We start from the raw sequence: 8035 nt of genomic DNA, 5'->3' as shown, positions 1-8035 counted from the left end.
ATCCAAAGCAGGCTCTAGGCTCTGAGCTGTCAGCACAGAGCCGATACAGGGCTGGAAACCACGGACGGCGAGATCATGACCTGAGTCCCAAGTCCGATGCTTAACTGCCTGAGTCACCCAGGCACCCCTGACTTGTATCACTTTCCATTTATGCACCCAAAACTCAACATTGCCCAATACTACATTTCCCTGGTAAATTCTCATTTCTACTCTGCTCAATAACTGTTTCACACCTTCTGTCTTCTAAAATCTCCAACACCCCCTCCACTTCCCTCTTAGCAGATGACCTTGCCTCGTATTTCATTGATAAAATAGACGCAGTTAGATGGATTGTCTGATTTTTCTAATACCAAATCCACCAGCTTACTTGCACGCGTTCCCACATGCTGAGAGCCTTCTACCTTATTAAGATGAAAGAAGTATCCCTGTTCCCAACTAAAGCCACCTTCTCTCAGCTCTGTGAAAAGATGAGAAAATTCGATTCCTCTGATGTATAGCTAACATTAAATTCTGCACCATACACAGCAAGGTTGCTCTCTGTACAGCTGACTATGTGGTTTCAGTCCGGAGGAAGAGGCATACAATAATTCGGGGGGTGGGGGTGCTGAATTGCAAGGCGGCAGTCCTAAGAGTTCATCCAGGTAGGGGCGGGCGCCTGGGTGACTCTGTCGGTTAAGCGTCTGACTCTTGGTTTTGGTTCAGGGCACAATCTCACAGTTCATGGGTTTGAGCCCCGCTGCTGGTGTGGAGCCTGCTTGGGATGCTCTCTCTCTGCCCCTCCCCTGCTCGCACTCTTTCAAAATAAATAAATAATAAAACTTTAGGGGAGCCTGGGTGGCTCAGTCGGTTAAGCGTCTGACTTCAGCTTAGGTCATGATCTCGGCGTTCGTGAGTTCAAGCCCTGCTTTGGGCTCTGTGCTGACGGCTGAGAGCCTGGAATCTGCTTCAGATTCTGTGACTCCCTCTCTCTGCCTCTCCCCTGCTCGCACTCTGTCTCTCTCTCTCAAAAATAAACATTAAAAAAACATTAAAAAAAATAATAAAGCTTAAAAAAAAAAAAAAAAAAAAGAATTCATCCAGGTAGAATTCCCAACCCTTTCTCTTGGAAGAAAACAGCAGCTATATCACCCCGGGAAGCTTCCTCTTTGTGGTCTTAAGTTTCATCATAGTTGTGTGTTGGTAAGACACCTCCCACACTTCAGAGAAAAAGCCAGACTGCTGTTAGGTCAGAAAGAGACTACTGTCTTCTCTTGTCTCCCCAAGACCTGTTTCACTGTCAGGAGGTGCCTCCACTGAGCACCCAAGGCTTGAGGTGTCTTCACCAGTCATCTTGTGGAGGGAATGTGCTCACACCTGCAAGTCACCAGCAATGGCTGCTGGCACTCTTCTGTCTGTGATTACCAGTGTCTGTGCTGTTTTCCATTCTGTAGAAACAATCGGTGATTGCTTTATTTATTTTTTTTAATTTTTTTTAAAATGTTTATTTATTTTTGAGACAGAGAGAGACACAGCATGAGCAGGGAAGGGGCAGAGAGAGCGAGGGAGACACAGAATGTGAAGCAGGCTCCAGGCTCTGAGCTGTCAGCACAGAGCCCGACGCGGGGCTCGAACTCACAAACCGCAAGATCATGACCTGAGCCAAAGTCAGCCGCTTAACCGACTGAGCCACCCAGGCGCCCCTCGGTGATTGCTTTAGCAAGAGGCAGAGCAAGCCCTGGGCTGGGAGTTGGATGAAGTGTTTAGCACCTAATCTGGGTGAACTCTGTGCGGCCCAAGGCGACCCCAAGTGTTTTCCAAATCTCTGTTCCACTCTAAAATGGAAAAACCAAACAAGAGAAACTCCTCTCACTACCTCTCCAAGTACACAAAGTAAGGCTCCTTCCACACTTGGGTTGATGTTAGAGTGACAAGAGATAGAAACAGTGTTGATTTTTCTTCTTTAAGAGGATCTGGGCCTCAGCTTGAATGCCCAGAAGTTGATTTTGGCCCATCAATTCATCTTAGAACTCATTTATGCTGACCAAACTTAAAAGAGCATGAAGTATAAGCCATATGGTTGATTTAATGTCCTGCATATGACTTACGGTGGCCTAGACAATCCTCTTGACCAATCAAAATACTTGACAAGTTTGGAAATCAAACATTATAACTAGACGGCTTCTTAGTGAACAGGTGAATTTTTGGATAATTTTAATGGCTAATACAACTACCTCCATCTCCTTTATAAATATATAAAATATTCACTTATGGAGGCAGAACAGGAAATCTTCTTCCCTGTTACTGGAGAAATATTGACTTTTTTTTTTTTTTTTTTTTTTTGGTTGGGGAGGGGGAATCCTAGGAGGATTATCTCCCCCTTTTGTGAAGACAAGGTACAATTCAATTGATTGGGTTTTAGCTCCAGCCAAGCTAATATAATTGATTCTGTTTATGTTCACTTCACCCATTTTATTATAATTGATTAGGTTAGGGTTTGATTGTGTTAGGGCTCCAGCCATTCTACTTTAAGTGATTAGGCTGTAGAGCTTTAGATATATTGATAGAATTATGCTTTCCTGAAAACACCAGTTCATTTGCTACTTCTACATATGGCTGATCTCATCCATTACACTTTGGCTTTTCCTAATTTCACTTGTGGTACATAATCTTTAGGGGGTATTTTCCCACTGTTACTGTTCTGTGCTCACTGCAAACTGAAGAACTACAGTGGTTTCCGAGTTGCTCTTTTTGCCCTTCATCTCTCCTCGACCCCTTCCTGCACATGCAGTTGTCAAATGAATTATCTTTGTTTATGTTTTTTTCTTTAATTTTTTTTTACATTTATTTATTTATTTTTGAGAGACAGAGACAGACGGCACGAGCGGGGGGTGGGCAGTGAGAGAAGGAGACACAGAATCCGAAGCAGGCTCCAGGCTCCCAGCGGTCAGCACAGAGTTCGCCGCGGGGCTCGAAATCACAAACCGCGAGATCGTGACCTGAGCCGAAGTTGGATGCTCAACCGACTGAGCCACCCAGGCACCCCTAATTATCGTTGTTTTTAATGTTTATTTATTTTGAGAGACAGAGAGAGAAAGGGAGGGGGGGAGAGAGAGAGAGAGAGAGAGAGAGAGAGAGAGAGAGAGAGAGAGAGAGAGAGAGAAAGAGAGCGCATGCGCACGCGTGAGCACGAGTGGGGGAGGGGCAGAGAGTGGGGGACAGAGAGAATTCCAAGCAGGCCCCTTGGTGCAAGCACAGAGCCCCACTCAAGTCTTGAGAGCCGTGACATCACTGCCTGAGCTGAAATCAAGAGTTAGACACTTAACAGACTGAGCCGCCCAGGTGCCCATCAAATTAAATATCTTAAAATGTCTTCCACGCAGCCTACAAAATAGGAAAAAATACTTGCAATTCATATGTCTGATAATGAATGGCCTAGTATCCAGAGTATATAAAGAACTCTTAGAGCTCAAGAACAGAAAGACAAACAGCCCAATTTAAAAAATGGGTAAAAAGGGGCGCCTGGGTGGCTCAGTCGGTTGGGCTTCTGACTTCAGCTCAAGTCAAGATCTCTCAGTCCGTGAGTTCGAGCCCTGCGACCGGCTCTGTGCTGACAGCTTGCTTCAGATTCTGTGTCTCCCTCTCTCTCTGCCCCTCCCCTGCTCCCACTCTGTCTCTCTCTCTCAAAAAATAAATAAACATTAAAAAAGTAAATAAATAAATAATGGGTAAGTTACTTGAATAAACATTTCTCCAAAAAAGATTTACAAATGGCCAGCGGGTACATGAAAAGATGCTCAGATCATTTGTCTTTAAGGAAATCAAAACCACAATGAAATACCATTCCATAGCAACTAGGATGGTCATTAAAAACAACAACAAAAATGGAAAACGGCAAAAGTTAGTTATAATGTGGAGACATTATACCTTGGAAAGGAAGATGGTACAGCTGCTGTGGAAAATTGCTCGGTGGGTCCTCAAAAAGTCACACAGAGGGGTGCCCCGGTGGCTCAGTAGGTTAGGCGTCGACTTCAGCTCAGGTCATGATCTCACGGTTTGTGGGTTTGAGCCCCGTGTCGGACTCTGTGCTGACAGCTCAGAGCCTGGAGCCTGCTTCGGATTCTGTGTCTCCCTCTCTGTCTGCCCCTCCCCTACTTGCTCTCTCTCTCTCAAAAAGAAATAAACGTTAAAAAAAATGTAAAAGTCACGCAGAGAATATATGATCTAGCAATTCCATTCTGAGGCACTTAAGCAAAAGAACTGAAAATAGGTACTGAAATGTTTGTTACATGAATGTCCATAGCACTACTATTCTATCTATAATAGGCAGAAGGTGGAAAGAACCCAAATGTCCATCAGTTGATAAACAGAACAGTGTATGTTGAACAATGGAATATTGCAAGGCCCTGACAAGAAATGGAATACTGATACTTGCTAAGAAATGTAGGCATCTTGAAAATGTTATGCTAAGTGAAAGAAGCCAAATACAAAAGGTAAAATATGGTATGATTCCATTTGTCTGAAGTATCTACAGAGATAGAAAGCAAGTTGGTGGTTGCCAGGGTCTGGAGGGAGGGGAAAATTGGGAGTGCCTTCTTTATGGGTACCAGGTATTTTTGGGGGGGCAATGAAAATGTTTTGGACCTAGATAGAGGTGGTGGTTGCACATTGTGAATGTACCTAATACCACTGAATTGTACACTTTAAAGTGGTTAATGTTGTGCTTATGATTTTGCTTCAATTTAAAAAATTGCTTCTGTAATCTCATGCCTCTGCTCAGAAGTGTTCAGTGGGTTTTAACTATTTTTTTTTAATTTTTTTTAACGTTTATTTATTTTTGAGACAGAGAGAGACAGAGCATGAACAGGGGAGGGGCAGAGAGAGAGGGAGACACAGAATCTGAAACAGGCTCCAGGCTCTGAGCTGTCAGCACAGAGCCCAACGCGGGGCTCGAACTCACGGACCGTGAGATCATGACTTGAGCCGAAGTCGGGCGCTTAACCGACCAAGCCACCCAGGCGCCCTTATTTTTAAGATAATAAATAACAATGGCAGAGCATGTAACAGTTTACATATATTTTTTACACATATATCTCATTAATCCTTCCAACTTTATCCCCACTTTGATATACACTTTTTTCTTCATTCGTTTTTAATTATAAACACATGCTTGTTGTAACAAAGTCAAACAATACCAACATATATGAAGAAAAACTATGGGGCGCCTGGGTGGCGCAGTCGGTTGAGCGTCCGACTTCAGCCAGGTCACGATCTCGCGGCCCGTGAGTTCGAGCCCCGCGTCGGGCTCTGGGCTGATGGCTCGGAGCCTGGAGCCTGTTTCCAATTCTGTGTCTCCCTCTGTCTCTGCCCCTCCCCCGTTCATGCTCTGTCTCTCTCTGTCCCAAAAATAAATAAAAAACGTTGAAAAAAAAAAAAAAAAATTTAAAGAAAAACTATTTAATAATCCACACTTTCCATCTCACGCCCTAGGGTAATATATATAGATTTAGATTTAGTTTTCTTTTCTTTTTAAAAAATATGTGCTATTTATGTACGTATGTATGTATGTATGTATGTATGTATGTATGTAATCTCTGTACCTGAGTTGGGGTTGGAACTCATGAACCCTGAGATCAAGAGTTACATACTTTACCAACTTAGCCAGCCAGGTGCCCCTAGGGTGACCTATGTTAATGCTTTTCTTCCACATTTCCCCCTATGTTATGCTCTCTCTCTTTTTTTAAGATTTTATTTTTGAGTAATCTCTACGCCCAACGTGAGGCTTGAACTCATAACCCCAAAGATTAAGAGTTGTATACTCCACCAACTAAGCCAGCCAAGGCTTCCCCACCTCTATGTTCTCTCTGATTAGAGTGCTCTTCCCCCAGATATGAACATCATTCATTCCCTTACTCCTTTCAGATCTTTTATCAAATATCTTCTTAGTGAGGTCTACCTTGACTGAACTTCCTGTCCTCATTTCTCCCCATTGTGAACGGTAGGGCTCCAAATTGTGCCACAGAGCAGAATTGCCCCCTAGCCTCCTCTTTAGTTTCAATTTCTCCCTAACACTTATCACCACCTAAACTCCTAGACAGTTTTCTTGTTTCTTTGGTTGTTGTCTGTTCCTGTTCCCCAACTAGAATGCAAGTTCCATGAGGGTAGGGATACTTGTTTGTTCACTGCTATATCCCCAGTGCCTAGAGTGAGTGGCTGGCCCTCAGCTGGCATTCAATAAATATTTGTTGAATGAATAGAATAGGATAGGATAGGATAGGATAGGATAGAATCATTTACAAACATAGTTATTCATGATTAGAGTCTTATTTTCTTTAATTAAAAAATGCAATCGTACCTCATAAATCCCTCTGCAACTTACATTTTTCATTCAGCATGTCACTACTACTTCTCCAGGTTAACGCATACAGCTAGAATATACTTTTTTATTAGTTGCATATTATTCCACAGTCTGGATGTGCAATAACTTATTCAACTATTCCCTTATTTATACACAATAATATTATTTCTCGCCATTGTAAACAATGATGCAATCAGCATTCTTGTATATGTATCACTGCATATTGGGGTATGTTTTTATTTCTCTAGGTGAGGATGTACTTGTGTTTACTTTACAGAGTATCACCATAATAGTTTCCAAGAGAGTGTCACGGTTCCAACTCCCACAATCATCTGGTCGCACTATAGCAGCTACCTAGGTTTGCATTCAAGGCATTTCACAATCTGGCCACAAGGTACCTTTCCAGTTTTCTCTCCGTCCTCTTCTGTATTCCTTCCTTTGAATCCCCTGTGCCATCAAGGCAATCCCTCAAACATTTCTTACACAACCATGAAGACATTATGCTGAGTGAAAGAGGCCAGACACAAAAGGACAAATATTATATGATTCTACTTATAGAAGGTACTGGAATAGTCAAATTCATAGAGACAGAACAGTAGAATAGCGGTTACCAAAGGCTGGTGGTGGGGAGGGGTGAATGGGGAGTTGTTTAATGGGTACAGTTTGAGTTTCGGATGATGAAAAAGTTCTGGAGCTGGATGGTGGTGATGGTTGCACAACAATGTGAAATGTACTTAATGTCACAGACTGTGCACCTAAAAATGGTTAAAATGGTAAAATTTATGCTATGTGTCAAATAAATAAAAACATCTTACTTTGTTTTACAATTGGAAAAGAAAAAGAAAAAAAAAACAAACAAACAGATTTCTTGTACGTCCCAACCTCTATACCTTTATTCATAGCAAACTCTACCTTGGCATTTCAGTCATGGTGGGCCTAACTCAACACCTCCTCTTCTCTCAGACCTTGACCACCTTCCCGAACCAATCCTGAGGGATCACTTCCTTCTTAATATCTGTGGTCCTTGTCTTTTAATCCTAAACTTCCCTTTGACACTGTTCATTCATCTTTGTATCTTGCATTTTCACAAATGTTCATCCCATTCAGGAAACACTGTTTGAGTGTTACCATTTAAAGGTTAGGGTGCTAAAGAAATAAAACGAATGGGACACAGATGGTAAGTCTAGTGAGTTAGATCGATGTATTATAACATGGTTAGATCCATGTGTTATAGCATGGCTATGACTAGAGTCGACAATGTCAACAAAGAGGAGGCATCTAACTCCACTTGGGGACTTCAGAGAAGGCTTCATGGGAAGAAGCTGATTTTGTCCTTTAAAAAATAGCTTATTAAAAGCTTTTTTTAATAACTTATTTTTCTCCTTTTAAAATAGCACTCATAGGGGCGCCTGGGTGGCGCAGTCAGTTGGGCCTCCGACTTCAGCCAGGTCACGATCTCGCGGTCTGTGAGTTCGAGCCCCGCGTCAGGCTCTGGGCTGATGGCTCAGAGCCTGGAGCCTGTTTCCGATTCTGTGTCTCCCTCTCTCTCTGCCCCTCCCCCGTTCATGCTCTGTCTCTCTCTGTCCCAAAACTAAATAAACGTTGAAAAAAAAATTAAAAATAAAATAAAATAAAATAGCACTCATATACTTTACAATTTTATCTATTTATTCGTTTAAAATATTAAAAATTTTTTAATGT

The sequence above is a fragment of the Panthera pardus genome, unplaced genomic scaffold, assembly GCF_024362965.1.
Source record: "Panthera pardus isolate Hobbes unplaced genomic scaffold, ASM2436296v1 HiC_scaffold_6, whole genome shotgun sequence".
NCBI lineage: Eukaryota > Metazoa > Chordata > Mammalia > Carnivora > Felidae > Panthera > Panthera pardus.
Note: the sequence above shows the minus strand (reverse complement) of the source record.